Source organism: Ostrinia nubilalis, chromosome 22, assembly GCF_963855985.1.
Source record: "Ostrinia nubilalis chromosome 22, ilOstNubi1.1, whole genome shotgun sequence".
Classification (NCBI taxonomy): Eukaryota; Metazoa; Arthropoda; class Insecta; order Lepidoptera; family Crambidae; genus Ostrinia; species Ostrinia nubilalis.
Window position 1 is genome coordinate 7722575 of NC_087109.1, and position 23598 is coordinate 7746172.

The 23598-nt window shown below is 35.9% G+C and overlaps 1 protein-coding gene across 2 annotated transcripts in view; it reads left to right on the forward strand.

The window, feature by feature from the left end:
- Positions 1 to 200: 200 nt before the first annotated feature.
- LOC135082712 (calbindin-32) overlaps positions 201 to 23598 on the forward strand; it is a 101253-nt gene continuing 77855 nt past the window's right edge. For both annotated transcript variants that reach the window (XM_063977482.1, XM_063977483.1), the window contains exon 1: positions 201 to 321. The gene's annotated coding sequence lies outside the window, so the exon portion shown is untranslated. The remainder of the gene's footprint in view (positions 322 to 23598) is intronic.

Consider the following 23598-nt stretch of genomic DNA (forward strand, 5'->3'; position numbering starts at 1 on the left):
CCAGTAAGACTATATCAGAGTTTTCTGTGTGTTTTTGAAATTAGTTGGGTAATATTCATATTGAGGCAGATTTTTCCATAACCCGGCTGAATGCGAGAGCGTTTTTCTTCAGGAATGTGTGGGTATAATTTGGCCGGGTAGCCTCTAGGGCGGCCCCGCCTACGGCACCCCCGGTTTTCATTCATTCGCGATCTAACACGCGCGCCGGGTGCTCGTCTGTTCTAACCCCGCGTTCTACGTGTCAAAAATAAATAAACAATTGGCTATTAACTGATTTTTACGTGGTTCGGTGACTTGAAGAGGTGACTACGCTGTTTTAAGGTGAGTCTTAGAGATAAAGTTGTATTTTAAGACTCTACCACGTGTTTGAAAAGAGCTGTTTGAAAATATAGAGTTTTGTCACTGTTTTTATGGCTCTAGGTGTATCGTTCGCTTATTGTTTCTCTAGGTGGCATTATTTTGACGATTTGGGTTAATCTCTCGCTGGGAAAAATAGGCTCGACAAGAAAATTTACTTAACTTATTTACAAAGAAATTAAAGTGTTGATATAAAATTTGGTAGCTACGAGAAATTTAGAGCCTATTTAATCATTTCAATTTATTATTAAAAGCTTACCTTCGTATGTAATTAATATATTATTTTAATGGAAAAGTTCTTATTATTTAAGCTCTACAAAACCTAATTAAGCACAATTTATAAACCAATATCTTACACAATAAAATGTATGATCATAAACAAAAACACATGAAACATTTTCTTGACATTCAAACTAAAATATATGTAGGTTTTCATTAGGTAAATCATTAAATTGCCGTTTGGTGTCGGCTTTATTTAAAACATAATTTATTTCTACCTTTTAAGTAGGTATTTGAAATAAATTACGCTGAATATGAAGTCGGTTTAATTATTAATTTATTCTTATTAAAGAATCTGGTTGATAAATCTGGTAATGATGATTATAACGATGATGAGGTCAACTTTTATTCTTCATACCTACAAAAACTGATGTTTGTTTAATATCAGTTTTCCTTAACATTACTTTTGAAATGACGAAAATACCTCTCTACTATCCATTAAAACCTCAATCTCCATTTTCAGTGTAGGTCTATATCTTATCTAAATAATACCTACCTATGGTTATACATATCCCAAAACCAGTGTTTGTATACTTCTGTTTGTATACAAACCACACCATCCTTACACGATATAATAAACATAATCCAATTTTGGTGTAACTCAATTAACAGATATTTTCAGCGCTACTCGTACTTTCATTATTAAATTAAGAAATAAATAAGTTCTTTTTATAAAATTTTGCAGAACGTGTTTCAGTACAAAACGAATTACTTAGGTACATGGAACGTACTTGAATAGTTTAATCAAATACATTGCAAATACATAGATAGGTATAAGGTACTCGTATAAATAATAAAAGTTTTATATTAAAAGTAATTGTAAAATAAAAGCACTAGTAATGTTTACCTACATAATTATAGGTAGTTAACTTAAATAAAGTGGCAGCTATTGATACTTCAAAGTTCTTGAGAAAGACCAAAATGAGAAACGTATTAATGATACTAAAAATAGCCTTCGTAGCCTGTCAGACCTCCATCATCTAAAATTGTAACTGTTTTAATTAAATCTGCTATATTTAACTTAAACACTTAGGCTGGGTTGCACCATCTTACTTTAACTTTGACAAACGTCAAAAAGCTATCAAAATCCATACAAAAAGCATCGGTTATCGTAAAATTTACTGTCAAATATAGGTGGTGCAACTCAGCTTAAACTTTGCTCTTAACTTTGAAAAATAGCCAAATATAGTATGCAGATGGAGCTAATGTTGCAATCTGAATTGTTCGTTTCAAAATTTAGATTTTTATCACATTTTAATTTTAAATCTAACAGGGAACTTACAGCAATGTTCTTGTTGGGCTCTATGTCCCTTATTTTAAAATTGCACCTAAAAATATTACATACTTTTGGCCTGTGATTACTTAGTTTAAATCTTCAATTAGAGACTTGCATCTATGCTTGAGATAGAATCGAGTTTTAAGCGATAGCGGTATTTAAATACCAATAAATAATAAGGGTTCCTTGTCAAAGACAAGGGCCACTTGGGTACGTATTATCTTAGGTATCTGTTCTGTGGTATTACTAAGCTAAGTGGTGGTGTGGTACCTATTACTAGGCTGTAGTGCTACCACTAAGAGCTCTTTCAATATTGACGTTTTGAGCCGGACAGTTGTCGTGCGTTTGCAGGACCGCACACGGTAAATTGTACATGACAACTGCTTCAGATTAAAATTGACAATTAGGTACCAACAGTTAGTGTGCGGTCTTGCAAACGCACGATAGACGTCCTGCTGAAAACGTCTAATTTGAAAGAACCCTAAGTTCAGAACTAGATTTAATTTCTATAAATTGAGGCTTTTCATTAGTTGCATTTTTTATTTGGATCAATCACTGGACTGATACTTTCAGCGTTTAGTAATACAGATCTTTAGACGTCCTTCGCGCTCTCAAAATCATCTTGAAATATTTAGGATCAAAATTTTTCCATATTCAATGATCAAGTTAATAAAGTTATTTTCTGTATAACATTATTACTTGCTAACAAAAGTAATAACTGACAGCGGGTTTACCTGGAGCGATCGGCGCTAAGCACACATTGCATAACTACCCGCACTGCTGTCGACGAGACAAACAAACTCGCTTTCATCGAAATATGGGATTAGTTTATACATACGAGGATTATGTAGTTTTTAAAATCTTCACAAACTAGCTTTATGAGGTCGTCGGTCCACCTTGTGGGTGGACGTCCTACGCTGCGCTTTCCGGTACGTTCCACTTATAAAGGTAGCAGGAAGGCGCTGGATGCAGGCCGCTACCAACCGGCCTTTGAGGAAATCATTGGGGAATAGGTACCTGCGAGTATGTTCAGCAGTGGACGTCGAGATGAGATGATGATGATTATAATACCTCAGGAACGCGAACGTAGCGAATTCGGTATAATATGGTATTTTTCCTGTTCTCCCAGGACATTCAAAGTTAATTGATTTGGAGCTTGTAATTGATCCTGTAACAAATTATTAACCGGTCGTATGCCAAGATTCCAGACAACAACGTGAAAGTCATTGTGTATCGCACGGATCAGTGCTCACGGCATACGAGCAAAAAGTATATCCGAGAAGTTAAAAAAATATTGTACCAAATAAATGTTTCGTTCATTCATGCCTTATCTAATATTAATAGTGTCAATTGGTCAGTAGAGATTCATCATTATCAACATAAATTAGCAGATCACTGAAGGACATAAGTCTCCCAAAAATGTGCTATTTTACCCTATCTTCGGCATAATATTGTGTCCAGATTCTTCTAGCGACTTTTCACTTGTCTCTCGACCGCTAGATCTCGAGCTAAGGGGGTTATCCTACACTACGCTTACGAGTCGCGTTTTCCCCTCAAGAACTCGTTTACCAAAGCAGTTATCGGTTCTTCGATAGATATGACCAGCCCACTGCCATTTCAGCTTGCTAATCCGACATTGATTGTCACAATCGCGTTTTCAAAACAGGTGATTCAGTAAGATTTTCAACTTTCGCGTTCCATTTCGACTAAAATAGAAAGACACGGGTCTTACGCGACATTTATGAATGAGTTACATTATGTACTCACGACTTGACGTTTCGGTTGATATGCTGCAGCCGTGGTCACAAGCAGACAGGTTTCTACTGTAGGTGATTCAGTTTCCAATGGATTCAGTTTTTCCGAGTAATCCCAATATTTTAGGTAAGTCGTGACTCGTGACCCAAATATTTCAGATGAATTAATGAGGAAAAGTGTGATTTTCCTCGTTTGTCGGAAGAGCGAAGGAAAAACTTAAAATCTTTTGTACACAGCCGCTGAAAGAAAGAAAGAAAAATAATTTATTTGGTTTTGAACCAGCACAGTTTATCAATACTGTTGCTTTTTCTCATTACGTGTACTCCTAACTATTCTTTAAAACTTTTACTTTATGTTTAAATCTAAAGCTTTAGTTATTCGGTTGTATGTAGAGTTTAATATTCGTATTCACAAACGATGCTTGCGTAAGTGAATCAGTAAATCAAACGCACAGAGTTGAATAGAGCTTGTGATTGGTTCGTCTGTGACCCTGTGCGTCCACGCGCACTGTGAGACCCCATAGTAATGTTTGTGAATAGATAGGTACGGGCGTAAAACTACGGTCACGGTCGCCGGGCTTGTGCAGGGCATGCAAATTTCACAAAATATTGACATCGCTACAAGGTGAGCTGAGTGGAGGCCTGTCAATATTGCCTCAGGTAGATTGATATTCAGAATATTAGGCTTTCAGACTGTAGGTAACCTTTATATTTCGGTATTCGGTAATTAATCATTGCACCTTGTAGATGGTTCATAATGTTGATCAAGAGTGTGTTGTCACCATAAATTGGATTTAAAAAAATAACGGTTATGATTCACCACTTATATCAACACTAGCTTCTGCCCGTGGCTTTCTTTACCTATATGGATGCCACATTTTAATACAAGGTCTATAACGCGCGTTTTATAATTAAAAACATTGTCATAAAACACACAGACTACCTACAGGGACAGACTACTTACTTTCATATCTGTTCTAGATTTTTGCTATGATTATTATCAAAGTAACGTCCAAAAATAACGACTTCTCGACAAAAACGCTTGATTTACGGGCGTTAAACAGGACCCTTTATGAAAATATTTTAGATAGCTTCATTTCCATACATGTAGGATATTCTCAGTAGACATTCGTGAACTATAGAAATAGAACACATACATATACGCCTACACACGAAACAGTATTTTACCGCAAAAACTGCCTACACGGTTTCCATTGAACCTATAATGATACATTTTAGGGTGAACGTTCTCCCCTCAGGGTGATCACACAATGGAAATATGTAACAGAGGGCTTAGGGTGAGTTTACATCAGATGTCGTCACTAGTAGCGCGTAAAAAAATGACATTAAGGCTGGGTTGCACCATCATACTTTAACTTTGACAAACGTCAAAAATCTGTCAAATTCCATACAAAAAACATCGGTTATCGTCATAGTTACCGTTAAAGTTAGGTGGTGCAACTCAGCCTAAATGTATGACGGATTGTACAGCGCCCCTAGCGGATACTTTCAAGAACTAAAATTTTCATATATTTTTTTAGGGGTCACTTGTACATTTGATGTAAACTCCCACCAAGCCCTCAGTAGGCAACCATAGGTTTTCTTGAACATTCACCTATGGGCTATGATATACATACAAGAATAAGCGGTGTAAAAAACGAACCCCAACGCGACTCTATGTGGACAAATTTAATAGCATGTTTTCTGGTAAAACTCTTCGCACACATCTCTTGATTATTTTGATTTTGATGATTGAATTTGAAATTGTAAAAGGCATGTATTTAAATGATCTTTTTAAATTAGCAAAAACGGCAAATAAAAAAATCTATATGGTCATCTATTTTAATGATTGATCCTCTTTCTTTGAGACATAAAATAAATGAAATCGATCGATATTTTAACCTCTTTTGAACTACGCAAAAAAATTTTGAGATGTAAAAATTATATCTGATCGTTACTTGTTGGTCCTCAAAAATAAAAGAAATGAGCACCAAATATTCAATATTGTGATACTTTTTTAAATAATTCGATTTGTATAAATTATTTTTTGTCTATATCAAATAATCTTCAAAATAATTATGTTATGGTACTTATTTTTATTAAGTTGTAGTCAAAGGATGGAAACTATTTAAAGGCACTTGATGTTCAAAGATTTATTTTTTATTAAAAAAGCATACTTAACACGTTCACACTGCGTTATCGGGTCGAATTGACCTTAGGTGCTGGATGCGTTGGTGCGGGATGGATACATTCGGTCTTTTCAGTAGTACGAAAGATAAATATTGTTTTGCAATTGTTTCGTCAAACACAGTAAATATTTGAAAAAAAAAAAACTTATCAGGTCCTCACGACCCGATGTCGCACTAAGGGGGCGTCCATTAATTACGTGAGACTTTTAGGGGAGGGAGGGGGTCCAGAAAAACCTCACCTAATCTCACGTGGGGGAGAGGGGGGGTGTCGAGAAATATCACGTAATTTTTTCCACAACAAACAGAGTAGGTAAATCCTCCGTCTGCATTTGTGAACACAGGCTCAGTTCTTAGATCCGCAGTTTGCTAATGCTTAAATATGAACAAAATGTAAACTAATAGTTAAAAATTGTACTAAAAGTAAAAAAACTGGGCTTAAATTGTTTTGTTTTATCATTTCAGTAATTTTTTTCACGCAGGTCGGGTTTTTTATAAAATCTAATATTTTCGAAGCATGGATTGTCTTATTCACATTGCAAATAGGCATTTTGGAAAATCTCACGTGAGATTAGGGGGTGGGGGAGGGGGTCTGGCAAAATCTCATGAAGTCTCACCAAGGGGGGCGGGGGGGTTAAAAAATAGCCAAAATTGTCTCACGTAATTTATGGACGCCCCCTAAAGTAAACAAATATCGTTCAGTGCTTTTATCGTGTCTAATCGACCCGTTGACAGATGACTCTATGGTCACTGATCATGGTCAAGATCGGTATACTAAGAGAAAATCAACCTTTCGATTTGAAAAAAAAAAATAAAGAGGTAAAAATTATGATGTCGGGTTCAGGGATGTCAGAAGTAAGAAATTATTTTACATAGCGCCTCTAGTCCCAAACTAAGCAAAGCTTGTAATTTAAACAAACATGGCAATGTACCATTCTGCTTGCTTATTGGCCGCTAAGCCCTTGGCCAACTCAGTAACCAATGACGGACGATTGTCACTCAACCACAAAGTAATTTTCTTTATTATACTTTTATTAAATTAAAAGATACCTATGTTTTAATTAAAAATATTAACCAATAATATTTTTAGTTAGATCAAATATATTTTAAAGTTAAGTTATACATAGATCGAAATGTATTTATTAGGTGATCAATATTAAAAGGCAAACTTGATATAAAAATCATCAAATTAACAAAATTAAAGATCAATAACTAAAAAAGAGGATCAAATATTATTTTTGTTTACCAAATATTAAAAGAGTATGTTAAACATAAATATTATGTTACCTTAAATGAAGATCATTCATAATGTATCCGTAGATCAACTAATATAGACCCAATAATTAATATAAAGATAAAATATAATAAAATACATCATTTATTTTTAAAAGTGCACATACAAAAAAGATCAATTAGTTTTTAGAGGATCAAATAATATTGTCCCATTGTAAAACTCGTCACCAAACCAGGTGTGACGAGGATGACCACGACCACTCTGGTAAGTGTACCGAGAAATATGTGCAGTGCAGTGCCCGAAGCAGTGGTAATACTGGGACGTGTAAAAGTGCTTTTTAAAAGCCAACTTTAAAAAATAAATAAGTTTTAAGAAGAAGAAGAAGAGGTAAGTTGGGTGCGGTGACTTGTGTAGGTTTTGAGTAGGTAGCTGAGGCCAGTAAGAGCCTTCTAAATAAAGTAATTGGGCGACTTTAATTCCATAATTACGCTTATGGAATATAATAATTACCTAGGCTATGCATGGTGCAGTCCTACTGCATCTTATTCTTTTGTTTACCAGCTCAGAGTAGACTAGAGCAACAAAAGATCTCATTTGCATGGCAAATTTGCTCACTCTCTCCCAAGAACTGAAAGTGGGACTTGAAACTTCTTTAAAACATTATTTGTTGTTTGACGTTGGATCGAATCATGTGCCGGGGAGTGTGGAGGGACGATTGTGAAGTGTTTGTTCGTGGAACTGAATTCACGTCAAAGAGAAAAGAAAAATGCTGGTATCGCAAATCATTCGATACGAAAATGGTGCTTTGATATTGTTTTTTGATGTTGCCACCCCAATTCTAAGTCCTAAGGGGTTTTTGTTTGGTCCTTGGATTTTATACATTTTACATCAAAAATACGCACACATTTGACTTTGACACAAGCGTTTTTTTAATTTGTATTTCACAAATTATACTCAGCTCAGCTAAATAATTTCTGGATTTTTTTATTTAGAGTTTGGCAGTAACACTTTTCGCCACCGATCTACCCGACAGCACTTCCACCCCCATCACTTAGATGGTTGGCAGTCCACCACAGTACGTTTCTCTAGAAACTTCCTGCCCCGTACAACCAAACTGTGGAATGGACTGTCGTCTGCGGTGTTTCCGGACGGATACGACCTGCAAGCTTTCAAGAGGAGAGCATATCTTCACCTTAAAGGTAAACGGTAATCACCATCAGGTGATCCGTCTGCTCGTTTGCCTCCTGTCACATAAAAAAAAAGTTACAAACTTGAATTGAAACCAATCATTTTCATCAAAGCCTATGGCAATGAAGGTAAAAATCAGAATTCAAACAAACGCTATAGATTGGATACTTTATTTAACATTCATTTCGTAATCTACCCACACGTTTTTACGCAGTAATAAACAGAATTTCCTCGAACACTTACTACCTACTTAAATACCTGAATTCCACAAAAAGTGAGCTTATAAAAAGCTTATCTAAGCACATTAACGTCTTAATCGAAAGCTCTTAAGTAACCCTTTCCGTTCGCATGCCACTTTGCGTGTGTCTGACGTAGGTATAGGTTCCCAAAGTTTGCAAGCTAAAATGGAATTTAAATGGTTTTGTAAGTGGTTCTCTAGTGTTATTTCTACAAACGACGGCATATCAATCTAAACACAGTGGTAAAAAATAGACCTTAATCTGGGTTTTTTTAAGGCGAAGGTGAATAGGCACTTACAAGCAGACGTGTACCATCCTAGACTGCATCTCACTTAACATCATCAGGTCAAATACCTGCCTTGCTTTGCATAAAAAAGTATCATGTACTTACTTAGTTAGAAGAGATACTAAATACTAAGTTCCACCTGCCTACGAGAGGCACCATTCGATATTGTGAATGTTCGATAATTTGTAAATTCTATATTTTGAACGTTCGATCATTTGTAAATTCGATATTTTGAACGTTCGATCATTTGTAAATTCAATATCTTGTTCGTACGATATTTTGATTTTCGATCATTTGTTATTCGATATGGCGAAGGTAACCTAATGTATGGAAATGACTTAATGTATGGAAATTCACGCCCGACACAGGCACTTGCGTGCGCTGCTCATACAAATTTTCAATACTGAACCGCATGCGGGGAGTCCGCGAAAGTTTTAGCGGAGGCCTTATAAATGGTATAATCACTACAATTTTGAGAACCACTGGCCTAACAAACGTTTGTCAACCTTGACCGCCACTGTTATAATATTTTCCCTCAATGATAACCCCGAAAACACCAGTTAAAGTAAAAGTACAGTTAGGTACAAAAATTGCTAATCATTTTGTTATTATAGACTATAAAACCTAGTTTCCTCCTACCACGTAAAAGTTGAAAAATAGTGAATAGGTATTATTCGCGGTCTGTAGGCTTTTTTTCGCAGTGTAAAGGTTACCTATATTCATTAGGATATTATGAACAAAATTACATTAACAACCCTTATTTTTCACTGCAAAATATCGATGACCACAGGACTTATAATGAAAATGTATCACATAATCACATTTAGGTACCATAGCTTCGGTTAAAAAAAAATAAACTTATTATTATTATTTTAATCGCTAATATTTATTATTTTTGCGCCCGACTGTACCTACCTTGGCGGTGAGCAAACAATTAAAAATACAGTGAAAATAAAACGTAGTGTACGGCCTTTTCAGCGAATTTCAATGCCACTGTATGGAAATTAATAGGTTTGTTTTCCAGGAATAAAACACTATGTAAATACATTCTTGATTTCTGGTAAAAGGTGCTATGAAATCGCTATTAAATCTTTATATTTTTTTTATTTCAGTTAATCGGCAATTTGAACTGAAAATTAAAATGGGTTGCATTTTATAATTCAAAATAAGGGCTTGTTCCCACGGGGACATCCCGTTTTTTTCATGATCCCATTTAGAAGTATACGCGTTTTAATATTAAGCCTATTGATTTAAGTAATATAAAGAGCGCACATTACACCAATTTAGTATCGGCCGATTTTTCATACAAATTAGAATCGGGCCCAACTATCGGCCAATTAAAAGTTGGCGGTCTGCGCCTAGGCTAACATTGACATGAACATCCAGTTTACAATGTCCTGCAAATTCGAATTTCTTGTATTTCAAACACATGGTCCTGCATCACTGGAGCCCTAAAGCATAAAAACTTAATATGCATAAAACTAGCGTCCGCCCGCAACTTCGTACGCGTGGACGTGGATCCCGTTTTACCCCTTAGGGGTGGAGTTTCATAAAATCCTATCTTAGCAGATGCCTACGTCATAATATCTACCTGCATGCCAAATTTCAGCCCGATCCGTCCAGTGGTTTGGGCTGTGCATTGATAAATCACTATGTCAGTCCGTCAGTCAGTCAATCAGTCAGTCAGGCACCTTTGAGTTATAATTATATTTAGAAGATTTGGTGGGCCTTTGCTACTGACTGGAATGTAAAATAAAAATATTGTATATTTGCAGTATGATAGGTAGGTTACTATGAATAGTAGAAAAGGTCATTTGGAAAGGTTGATAGGGCTCATTTCTTATTCAATTGACTAAAGTGGTCGAAAATATAACGCCAATTGAATTGACAGGTTGTATTTGTAGCCATAGCCATTATTATCTAGCATTATTATTAACGCTAGCTTTCTAAATATATTTGTCGTTATTAATAATCTTTACGTAACGAGTCACAGCACGTCCCTACTAAAATTAAAAACGCACTGACTGTTACGCTTTCAAGCCTAAACCACCTGGACCGATTTGGATGTTATTTGTTATAGAGATGGTCTGAATCCTGAGAAAGGACATATAGGATAGTTTTTATCCCGGTTTTTGAAACAGGGACGCGCGCGATAAAGTTTTTCTGACAAAATTCCACGCGGGCGAAGCTGCGGGCGGAAAGCTAGTTAATAAATAAATGCGAAAGTCCTGTCTGTCTCTTCGTTAACCACTAAACGGATTTTGTGTATAGAGATAGTCTGAGTCCTGAGAAAGGACATAGGATAGTTTTCATTCCAGTTTTTAAAACAGTGACACGCGCATTAAAGTTTTTCCCTCACAGAAGAAATTTCACGCAGACGAAGCCGTGGGAAAAAGCTAGTTAGGCTATATTTTTATAGCATAATAGCTCCTATTATAATAACTTAAGATTCCCTAGTGTTTAATTGTTTTGACTACCCCTTCCTAAACAAATATCATTGAATACTATAGACGCCTACATGTAAGCTACGCCGTAGCTGCTACGAATTAAGTTGTAGCAATAGTGTAGGCTACGAGCACATAATAATATTATGTTATAAAGTTCGCTACGAGCCCATAATACTATGTTATACAGGATGAAATTGCAATGCTTTTAAAAAAGATTATTTTGTATGAGTGTGCATATAAAAGGTGTTCAAAACGATTTTACGAGGTTTTACTCAACTCATTGGGTTCGTATAATATTTGGGGAATGTACTACTTACTGTATTTGTGTATTGTATTTGGGTATTTATTTGGGTAATGTAATACTGTATCATTGTGTAGAGTCAGGATGCCAACGATTATAATTTTATCCTGTAGAATCACACCATCCAATTTAAATGATTCTACTCTATTCAATTATATCTCGTGTTAAGAATTGATTTTTAGAAGCTTTGAAGCTCCAAAGCTTAATTCAATTTTAAGCATAGATCAAGGCTTTTGATAGATAATAACGGGAAAAATCGATGACAAGATTGAATTGAGTTGCCTAGTTTCAAAATAAAAACCTTACTTCTTTTTTAGTCTGCTTAAATTTCCAAACTCCTTAGAGCAGGATTTTCCACGTGAAAGCAAAACTGTAAACTAAGAACAAAATAGTTTCAAAGCATCATTTATTCACAAGATTACTACTTGTAGAGCTAAAAGTTCTGAGGAAAGAGAGTACATATAATGTCAAACACAAGATGAATCAGTAGACTTACTTCTTATTCGTCCAACACCTAGAAGGCATTCATGCATAGCAGAACTTTACAATGTCTTGTGGGAATCGCGATCTTAAATATTTAAATGTTAGGATCAAAATGCACAACCAATGTTACAATAAAATTTTACAGTGTAAAGATGTGATGATCCAACTTTGGTTATACAATATTGTAAAAAACTAGTCACACTTACTTACATATCCAATAATAGGTAGGTATCTACATCCACTTAATATTAAGTAACTCTACAATATTATGTTTGTTAAACCGGAAAACTCGAGTCGTCAATTATTTTAATAATCATTAATATGTCAACCGTAAAAATATAAGTTGGCATTTTTAATCAGGCAGTCGCCACCTGATTTTATTGTGGCAACAATTTTAATCACTTGTGGTGGGAGGAAGGGAGGGTGGTACTCCACATGCACTCTGCACACCTATTAGGGTTATTATCAATAATTTAATAAGTTATTATGAAATCTTTCTGTTTGTTGAATGGATGCAACCCGCAGTTTATTGGTGAAATGAAACGACAATATATCGTTGGTGAGATGGATTAACACTCGAATTCATTTAGTAGAAATTGTGTTCGCAAAACTTACTGGTATTTTGTATTCATAACATTATCAAGATATATGTAGACTTATTTATTACCAAACAATAATGTAAAACTTAGTTAAAATAGGTACTACCATCTTTAGTAACAAATTAATAATCAACCTAATACGTAATAATTAACTATTAGGTACCTACATAAACACTTAGTTCTAAGCACTTTTAGTTATAGTAATTCCATGTATGTGTGTTTGTCTTGTTGGTTGTCCTAATAAATAAAATAAATGAACTTAGCTCCGACTTGCAGCTGACAGAATATTAGACTATTTTTAAAGGTGTTTGAGTATTTTAATCATCTAACCTTTCGCACTGTCGTAACATACGTAGATCATCATCGTCAATACAGCCACAGGACGTCCACTGTTGAACATAGGCCTCTCTAAATGAATGCGTAGACCATAGGGTAGACCAAATTATTCATTTCGAAATACCAGAAAGAGCAAGCTATTTCTAAAATAAATTCCATACTTTCAACTGAAAAATGTAAGAACGTACATTACGTGGTAACCACGAAAATGGCGTGACATGACTACACAAATTGTGAGCTGCTGGCCATGAATTTTGTACAAGGTTTTTCCTGAAAGTTGACTTTAAAAGCTAGCTTTACCTAGTGTAAAGAATCCAAAGAATATGCTGTATAGGGAATTCCTTTTACACGAAGTCAGGTTTATACCTCAGTAATGCCTTTGTCTGTCTTTATCGCACACTTGGGTAGATGGCATGTAAAAGAGAGAGAAGCATTTTAGGTCAGCACGAAGCGATGGCCTCTGAGTCAATTGACACTAACTTGTTAGTTGACACCACGTTCATTATCAAGTCGTGCAGACGCATCCATACACTAATTCATATTTTAATTGCAAAAGTAGCCCTTGTAGTCTATCTGTCATTGTTAGTTTATAATAGAGATAAGAGACATCTCCTAAATTCAAGATTAAACATGGTTCTACTCATGTTAGGGGGAAACAATATCATAGGGGAAAAAATAGAAAAATCGTAGTTAAAAGGCGGCTAAAATAGAGAACTAATATATGTTTTTTATGATCCGAAAGAAACGAAAATTCGTTCATGGATCACATGTGTGAGACCAATTACCGACAATTAAAAGTAAAAGTAAAAAAAGTATTTAGGTATTTGTAAAAGATGTACAATTTAATCTGGCAATCTCTGCACTAAGCAAGAAAGCTTGTATCGCAGCGGCCATTTCAAACAATTACCTTATAATTGACATCGGTCTGACTTTGCTGTTTTTTTGTAAGGCATCGCAAAATTGTAATGATATCGAAGCCCTATGAAGAATTGTGATGTTTGTAAAAAGTGGTACAACTCTCCCGGACTCCCCTTACCCATATAAGCGAACATCAGGTTTTCACAACCCGTCTGGCCAGCCAAATGTTCATAAATTCGCGATTCCCGTCTCGTAAGCGAAACAATTTCTACAGATGGCGCAAAATATTCACGTAATGTATCAAAATCGACACTTTGCATCTAAACGACGATGAATAACGAATTTCAGACCTCTAGCTTAGAGGATAGCGTTCAATTTGCAACGAAGTCAATCCTACGTAAGGTTTGTTTGTTGTTGTTACTTGAGATTCTACGAAGATATTATTGGTTTTGGGTTGAAATTGCTTTCAAGGTCCAAATTATAAAGTTACCCTTGTGTTATTAGATTGGATCCTACTTTTAAACCTATTAAATATGGTTTTGTATCTTTTTTACACTTGAAGGGCCTTTTGTTTAATTGTTTGAAAGACACATTTACTAAAATTACAACTATTAGTAAGTAATCTTGAAACTGATGGACAAAGGCCTCCCCCAAGGATTTTCATAACAACCGATCCTGCGCTGCCATTGTCCAGCAGTGGACGTCATTTGGCTGAAACGAACGAACTCTCGAAATACATAAAGTATGTAACAAATTGTGTAAGTATATTAAACTTATCAGTGGAAATAATATGGTTTCTCTCTTGTCCTGAAAATACTTTTTCAGTTTCGTTTTCCAGCTGTACACTGAAAAGAGTTACTTGCCGAAAACATAGGTCGATATGTAATAGGTATCGATTATGTACGAATGGCACGATATATTTTTTATGTAAGACAAGACAGGTATTTGACCGCAATTGCGGCGCAATTGCACCTGGTGTTAAGTGAGATGCAGTCTACTAGGATGGTACATATCTGCCCTGTAAGTGCCTATTCATTCTCGCAAAAGGCCCTGCGAAATATGCGTTCAATCGATATTAAATATATTTAGGCTCATGTCTTTCACTGAATAAGGTATTAAGGCTTAAACTGCAGTTCGGACTAGCCGAGATTTCGGTAATCCATCCTTCGCGAGCGAGGCTCAGTAACTACTAATCATACGGAATGTCGCATATTGGCAAGGTAAAACATACAGTACATTTCAGCATGATTATTTGAAAACTAAGTCGTTTAGTGAAATTTTCTTTCAACAAAGAATAGAGGTCATTTATTTTCTTTTAATGAATTCATAATAATTTAATTTTGAAATAAAGTTGTTTGATAGACTATGTATGAGTCGGTGTAAGGCTGGGACGCAACTGACTGGACTGCAAAGCTAGGCTAGTTCTATCTTTTTCGTCCACTTTATTATTGTAGTATAGTAAACCCACTACCTACTTACACAAACATTATAAATACAATAAATCCTATAAAAATGTCTTAGTTCCGAAGATAAAACACAGCTTTGGTAAGTATTTGAATCCGCTTTTACAAAAAATAGGTAACCTTCATTTATGCCCCATATTTGAAAATCTTTTTCGAATTCTTAAATTAAAGAACCTATTGACTACCCTATATGAAAGAAAGAAAGAAAGAAAAATATTTATTTGGTACTAAATTATACACATTGACAATATAAAGCAAAAATAATAAAATTGTTGTTACCAAATTGGTCTCTGCTCAGTATGAGGCCATAATGTCATACCTATCTTACTTCTTAATACACCCCCAAGAAAATACACATAAATAGAGTCGCCAGTCCTTAGTGCATTTTTCCTACAAACTCTCACTTATTAAGACTACATAAGACGCCATAGCGTAGCTCGATCTGCCATCCCAGTACAATCGCACAAGGCTATTCTATTCTCAGCGGACGAACGTGCCTACAATACTAACGGGGGTTTTGGTGCGACATCGCTGCGGATTACTGCCGAATTGAGGATTATCAGCATTACCATGAAATTCGCTGGTTCATACCGTTTAATACCTTTTGAAGAGCGGTATGGGCTCGTCAATCATATAAGAAAGAAAGAAAGAAAGAAAGATACATTTATTACAATGGACATCACACAAATACAGGCAATTACATAGACATGACAGTGGCACATAATAATAAAAGAAGAAAAAATAAAAACAAGAGTAAACTGAGCAGTGCCACCCATTCACCAACAAGATGCCCACTGCAACGGGACCCCACTCAGCATATGCCGTGGCCCACGGTGACGAAGGCCACGCCGCTGGTTTAGGCATCTTTAAGGTATAATTACAGTCCCCTTTGATGGAATATTGAAGGGAAAATATGTCTCTAACGTGTGGTTTGTAGAGTTAAAAGCTCATCGTTTATTTCAATCAAATGACGCACACTACTGGACTACAACGACCGGTCCTGTGCTGCCCGCATTTATGTGCTTCTCGCGACTTTTACCAGATCGTCGGTCCACCTAGTTAGAGGATTGCCTAGATAGAGAGAGTCGCCACTACTTTTCTGCCCCAATGGCCATCAGTTCTACAAGTTATGTGCCCATTGCCACTTATGCTCATCAACCTAAATAAAAACTACATTCTCTACTCATACTACATTATCTTCTTTAATAGATTTGAAATCATATACTTCTTCTTTCTCAAGACTCTTAAAGGAAGTAGGTTAAATACCATATTATAATCAGCTGCTCAACTTTGCCTCAAAAAGATTTTTCTCCCTTTCTCTCGCTCTAAAGATTAAGGCTGGGTTGCACCATCTTACTTTGTCAAAATCTGTCAAATTTCATACAAAAAACACCGGTTAACGTTATACTTACGGTCATAGTTAGGTGGTGCAACACAGCCTAAGAATCAAGACATTACAGCTCATTATTAAATAACAGAACATTGATTACATCATCTAGAGATGGGCCGACTAGTCGCCGACTAGTCGGGAAAGCCGACTATTCGGCATCATTTGTAGTCGGCCGACTAGTGACGACTATTCGGCAAAATATGCCGATTATAATCGGCGCATTACAAAATTAAATATGTGAATGAAATAAAACTCATAATCAGCAAGATGATTATGAGGTAGACCAAGGACGTTTATCTAAACCACTTTTGACTGCAAAAAATCAGTAAAAAGTGGTTTTACCTGATTTAAAATTTTGGCAATCAGTCTGAATTTATACAAAATTAAAATTAGTTAAAATTACCAGGAAATCATCAAAAATGTGTAAAGTTTATGTAATTTGTCCATGGATATAAAAATTATGACACTTTTTTTCGGAAAAAATACATGGAATTGCCTACCTATCCTGCGGAGAAGTGGTAGATTATGTGGGGCTCTTCTCATCGGAAGGATGAGGAATACCCACATAAATAACCCCTGAGCTCCGTCGATCGCCTTAGTGTGAAGAACTATGGGAATCCGGACAAAGCCATCAACTATCACAGTCGGTCTCGGCAATTGCCCACTATATGGCGAGCCTTGCCTATCCGACGGTGGTGGTAGGCCGTGAGACCATTTTTCCCATACATTTTGACGTCGATAAGTAAGAATAATATCACGGCGCGCATTCTAGCCCAGCAGGAGGCGATCATATTGTCAATTCCTGTCGTCGCTTGCCTCTCTAACTGACGTTACTGACATTGAGCAAAATGTTCAGTCGATTAGATAGATCGATTCGTCTTGCAAAATTGATTAAGATGGTGTAGATAACTCAGTTTCGAAAAAAATGACAGATACATCAGTTAGAGAGGCAAGCGACGCTGTGACCCCTGCCGTCGAAAATTATGACATCTACCTTAGGTACTGTTTGGTGATTGTAATGTTGCTTTTTATTTTTTCTCATATTAAATAAATCTCATTTCTTAAGAAGTTAGGCATATTTCTTTGAGAAAATCTAGATATTATTCTTCGGACAAGTAGTTATTAGAATGATCAGCATTGCCGATTAGTCGGCCGACTAATCGGCAATTTGAAAACCGATTAGTCGGCTAGTCGGTTAGTCGGCAAAGACCATAGTCGGCCCATCACTAATCATCAACAAAAACACTGGTTCGATTGAAACGGTTTTATTGGAAAACGCGTAAACAGCATAATGTCGTTCGAACGGCTATTGATTCGTTTTCGTTTTATGTCTCGGTAGATGTTGGCAATAAACTTTCAATTTGCGTAAGGTATACATTTGGTACCTTGCGACAATGTTTGTTTACAAATTCGGAGAATAGGTACATGTGTAAGGTTTTCAGGGTACCGTACCCGCGGGACCGATAGGTACAACTCCGTTGTTTTTCTGTCTGTCAGCAGACTTTTTTAATGCAGAACATGGCAGTTAGGCGCTGCAATCGTACTGTATAGGATGGTACATGTCTATCTTGTATGTGCTTATTCACTCTCTTATTGTCATAAGAACACAGGTAGTTCACTTGAGTAGGTAGGTACATGAGGTTATAACAATTTTTGTCTTGTGACGAAAGCATAGGTACATAAAGTTTATAATATTATTCATAAAATACTATTCAAGTTTTAACTTATCTGTTTATACCAAGTAAAGTAAGTATATCAATTTCAGGTTGTAAGCGGTAATTACCTAGGTACTTGTAGGTAGATATTTCTACTTAATAGTATTCGTTATCCACAACATAGTAGGAGTTCCTAATAATCCCTGTCCTCTGGCTGTCAATAGGGCCAATCGAACAGTACAAAGCCTTTCCCACACGTGCCCGGTTATCCGGGTCCCTTTCGAGAGGGCAGCTTTGTCTGTAGGGCCATCTGGACAGGATGTACGAAGATTTTATTGCCTTATTCTTTACAAAAAAACGTCGTTTTTAATTTAAATAGTACAATATTTTGTAAAAGTAGAGTGATTTATTACTTAAATAAAATATTTTCGTAATCGGGCTATGCAATTTAACTAACCTAAGCCTTATAAAATAGGTAGGTATACCTACCACAACATGCTGCTTACCGTGATGTGAACAACAAACTAGAGAGCTTTAACTTTAAGACTAATATTCGGGTTCTAGACTACTCAAAGTCAAAGTCAAAATTTCTTTATTTGTAAGTATAGACTATTTAATTAGTACTTACAAATCGTCAAATATTTTGCTCTTAAGGTGCCTCTACAACTGCATGTCTCATAATCTTTTTACCCTACCCTATTCAAAACAAACTTAATACTCGATTCAAAAGTGACTCTTACTTGACCATAGAATAAAGCCCGTAGAAAATAGTTCTTAGTGAAGAAACCATTATAGTACATAACAGTTTAGTAAAATATCATAGAATAATACATGAGAAAATTACTCTCACACTACAACAGGCCCAATCGAACAATACAAAGTCGCGCCCGGTTATCCGGATCCCCTCTGAGCGCGGCGGGCTTTGTGCTGCGGTAATCCGGACTGGATTGGGGATTTTTACGCTCAAAAAATTTCATATTTTACACAGAGGGACAGTCTTTGCTGATGTTTAAAGACTATTTTCAACATAGAGTTTCACGTTATGGGGTTTTAGAACTTTTGAAAAGTACTCGTGTGTAAAAACAATGCCGGAAGAGTAATTTTATGAGGAATACCAGCGGCCGTGTCTTTGTACGCGTGGACCCCTTTTTCTCCCTTAGGGGTTGAATTTAGCAAAATCCCGTCTTAGTGAGCACCTACGTTCTAGAAGGAACCCCCGTGCAAAAGTTGAGACTCCTAGCACTTGTAGTTTCTGAGATTTCGTGATGAGTCAGTGATGCCCGTTTTCACCATCATTCCCTAATTTTCTTTGAAAACAAAAATCCTGTTATGTGTCACCGTAGGGGTTCACTTAAAAATTAGGGATTGATGGTGAAAACGGGCATGAGTCTGTCAATCAATGACCTTTCGCTTTTATATATTATGTACAGATACCTAGTACGGATTTAATAACTTAAGAGTTATTATTTTCTATTTATCATTAGCCTCTGAAAAATTACAGAGGACGTGATCCTGCAGAGGAGACTAAATGAACTGATGACGTAGATCTGTTTACTTCACCTTGAAAGAGTAAACTATCTTTCATTGATACAATAACATGATTTACACGATTTACACAGACACACGGAAGCACGTTTCCATCAACCTGGCATATTTGTATACTGTACACATCATGATTCATTGATCCCACAAGAATTTAAAAAAAATGCCTTAATAAAAAAGCGTTAATAGACTATCGTCAACATACATACATGTTGCATTTTACTTTCATAAATGCCAAAATATTGATTTCATCATCATCATCATCATCATTTCAGCCATAGGACGTCCACTGCTGAACATAGGCCTCCACTAATGCTTTCCGCGTTGATCGATTGGTAGCGGCCTGCGTCCAGCGCTTCGTAAAGGTAGCAAAATATTGGTTTAAACTTAATAAAATATTTTTGATATAATTTAACAAATATAACTTGTATCTTCTTACTTGTAATAATCACAAAATAATGAAACATTTTGAATTTGAGTGATATTATACGACCTACAAATAACGAAACGGCATTCCGGGAAACGGTTGCTATCATTTCATTCAATTTTGACTTCCAGGAAGGTCCCTAATCCACGAAAGTATCACATAACATAATACCTTCTCGTAATAAACGTATAATACACCATACAATAACATGAAGGTTTCCTATACATTTGCATAGAGTTTTTAGCCATTCTTGATATAGTGTTTACGCATAATATTTTATTTATAAATGCGAAATACCACTCACTGATTAATCACGAAATCTCAGAAACTATGACACATACAAACTTGAAATTTAGCAGGTAGGTTCATTATAGAGTGTATTTAGACATCCGCTAAGAACGGAGTTTATGAAACTCCACCGCTTAGGGTTAAAACGGGATCCACGCGTACTAAGTCGCGGGCGGCCGCTAGTGAGTAAATAATAATGTGAAGATCATTTTCTAAATAAATACTCATACATATTTTTCCTTTCATTGTTACAAAATGTTTTTAACCTTTCAAAGTTACTCAAAACTGTATCATTTCCCATTTTTCTTGGAAGCAAAAATAAAAACTCTTTTCTAGAACGACGAAGTTTGCTCTTTAACACGTATTTTGCATACAGTTGAGGAAACTAAGCTAAAAGCTAGGTGAGTATGTACAAAAATATATCAGACATTTTATTGTAAAATAGCTCATAACAGCTACATAAGACTCCAGTGTATACTAGCTTGGTGTGCCTGGATACACAACGTAGGCGACCCCTATTATCTCGTGATTTAGGGCGCTAATGTACGGCGAGGTTTATTACATACTATCACACTTTACACTATCTCCGGCTGGACAATAGCCGGCACAACACGGCTGGTTACATAATAATAATAACTACGTATAGCTAAAGTTATAAAGGGTGTAACGGGCGAATTGTGTAGAGCTTAGTTATTTTACTTTTAGTACAGTCAGCTCCTATAGTTCGTGACATCCAAAGTAGCCAAAAAGTTCGCACACGTCTTTGTTACAATGAGGGTTTTCGCGATTGAAGGATCCGCCAGATGGCGATACGTGGACGCGGGGTCCAGATGCTGCGTGATTGGTTATTTTTGACATGATATGTCAAAATCCACCAATCACGCAGCGGTCGGACCCCACGTCCGCGTCCCGCCATCTGGCGGATTTTTCAATCGCGAAAACCCTCATTGGAATAAGGTTGTGTTGTCAACTTTTTGACCACTTTGGGTGTCACGGACTATTTGATGCTGACTTTACAGCGACAGCACACCCTGCCCCCGATAGTTAAAAGGGCGCATTTAACACCAAATCAAAATGGAGATAAATAAATTTCGAATAATTTAAATGGGTAATTCTTAGCTGTCCTTGAGTCTCATATCCGAAAAAAGTGTTAGATGGGCCTTTTCAACTATCGGGGGCAGCATCACACTTTACATTTTTGTAAAAAAAAGAGCACCTATTAAGACCATCGTTACTATCATTATCTTTTACCTACTACTGAAAGTCTGTCATAACACTCCAGCTGTCCTACACGAGTACCTATGAATATAAGTACCTAAATTTTTCATCTCTTATCTAACATGTGTTTTTACGATAAAATGCCATCTTTTTGTTCAAAAACAAATAGCATCTTCTCTTCTAAAATCTCATTCACTTCAAAAGTTGGTTCAACATTTTAGACGTGACAAACATATAAATATTTTTTGGTAGCAAAATATTCAATCTACCCGGAACTACGAGTATTCTACTAGTGAGCGTAACGCCCCGGATTCCCGGATTCCCGGATTCCCGGATATATTTCTCCCGCGGAATCAATGTCCAATTTGCGATCTCAGCCGTTTCCCGCACTACGCCTGCAAATCCCGAAGGCGTTGTAGAATTGCTCATGAATGTTAACGGAAAAAACAGAGAAGCATATAATAAAAACACAACACTCCTTCTGGCGCAGTCGGGTAAAAAAATCTCATAAACTGAAATATTTTTGTGTTGAAAATAATTCAATAAGTACCTACATGCTTAATTTTTACTGCCTTATAATGAAAAATGTATTTAAGTACACCTCGATTTAAATTCGTTGGACGGAGTAGATCTATAGGTAATTCTAAAGGGGATGCGGGTTATAAGGATGAACGTAGGCGAAAATCCGTATAGCTGTCCTTTGTTAAAAAACTATTGAATTGAAAGTCCTATGTGACTTGTTGCTTTCCTTTAAAAAATCATCTTTGAAAATAGGAAAAATTTATTTTAAGATAGTGACACCTTAATTTCATGTAGGTATTAGCAAATAAATAAATTATCTTATCTTATCTAGCCACAATTTTGCCTTAATAGACATAGGCTTTTTAGGCAGGCTTTTATTCACCCAAAAATACTAAGTATCATTGAAATAAGCTCCTAAAAGAACTGTTTCTATGCTTTTTCCTTTATTAATCTCAAATGCAGCAACAGAAGCTTTGTCTTCATTCGCGGGACTAACGTCCCAATTGCACATTTCTGTCCCTTTCATCCCCAATGAGAACAAACGAGAGGATCTGACGTTTAGCATTAATATTATAGCAGTTGGTTCGGATGTTCGGGAGGAATGGCTCATTTACGGCTTCATATCATCATAGGTAAAATTTACTGTTTTATTCATATAAGTTTGTTTTGTTTAGTAGTTTTAGGACTACACAATCAGTTGCTGTGGGTTAAAATCCCATGCGAAGTTGATATGTTTGTATGTAAATAAGGGACCTTAAAACGTAGTAAATGATGTTACGAACATTTACTTTTGTAGCCGGGTCAGAATCTGTATGATAATTATGTACTTATGCTTTTAGATTGCTAACATCTTAATTTAGAAAACAAAAGACATTTTTATTATTTAGGAATTAATTAAAATAAATCTTCCTTTATAAACATAAATGGGCTTTGCTACTCAAAATTTTTTGAAGAATATTTTTAATTAATTGTAAGTCATGTGTATTTTTACTGTCATAGTAATGTCTTTATTAATAAAAGGTGAAAAGGATAAGTGATCTCACTCGATTATTTCTAAACTACGAGTATACAAGATATCAAAAAGCTGTTAACTGATCCTTAAAGTGCTTCACGAGCTCTATCAAACAGTATCAATACAGAAAACCTGCATCAACGAAAATTCAATGTTTCCAGCTTCATTTTCTAATTAAGTTCTTTTCTCTTCTAAATAAGTCGAGGCTGCTGTAACAACTAACAAAAATACAAGTAAATCATATGGATTTTATCTTAT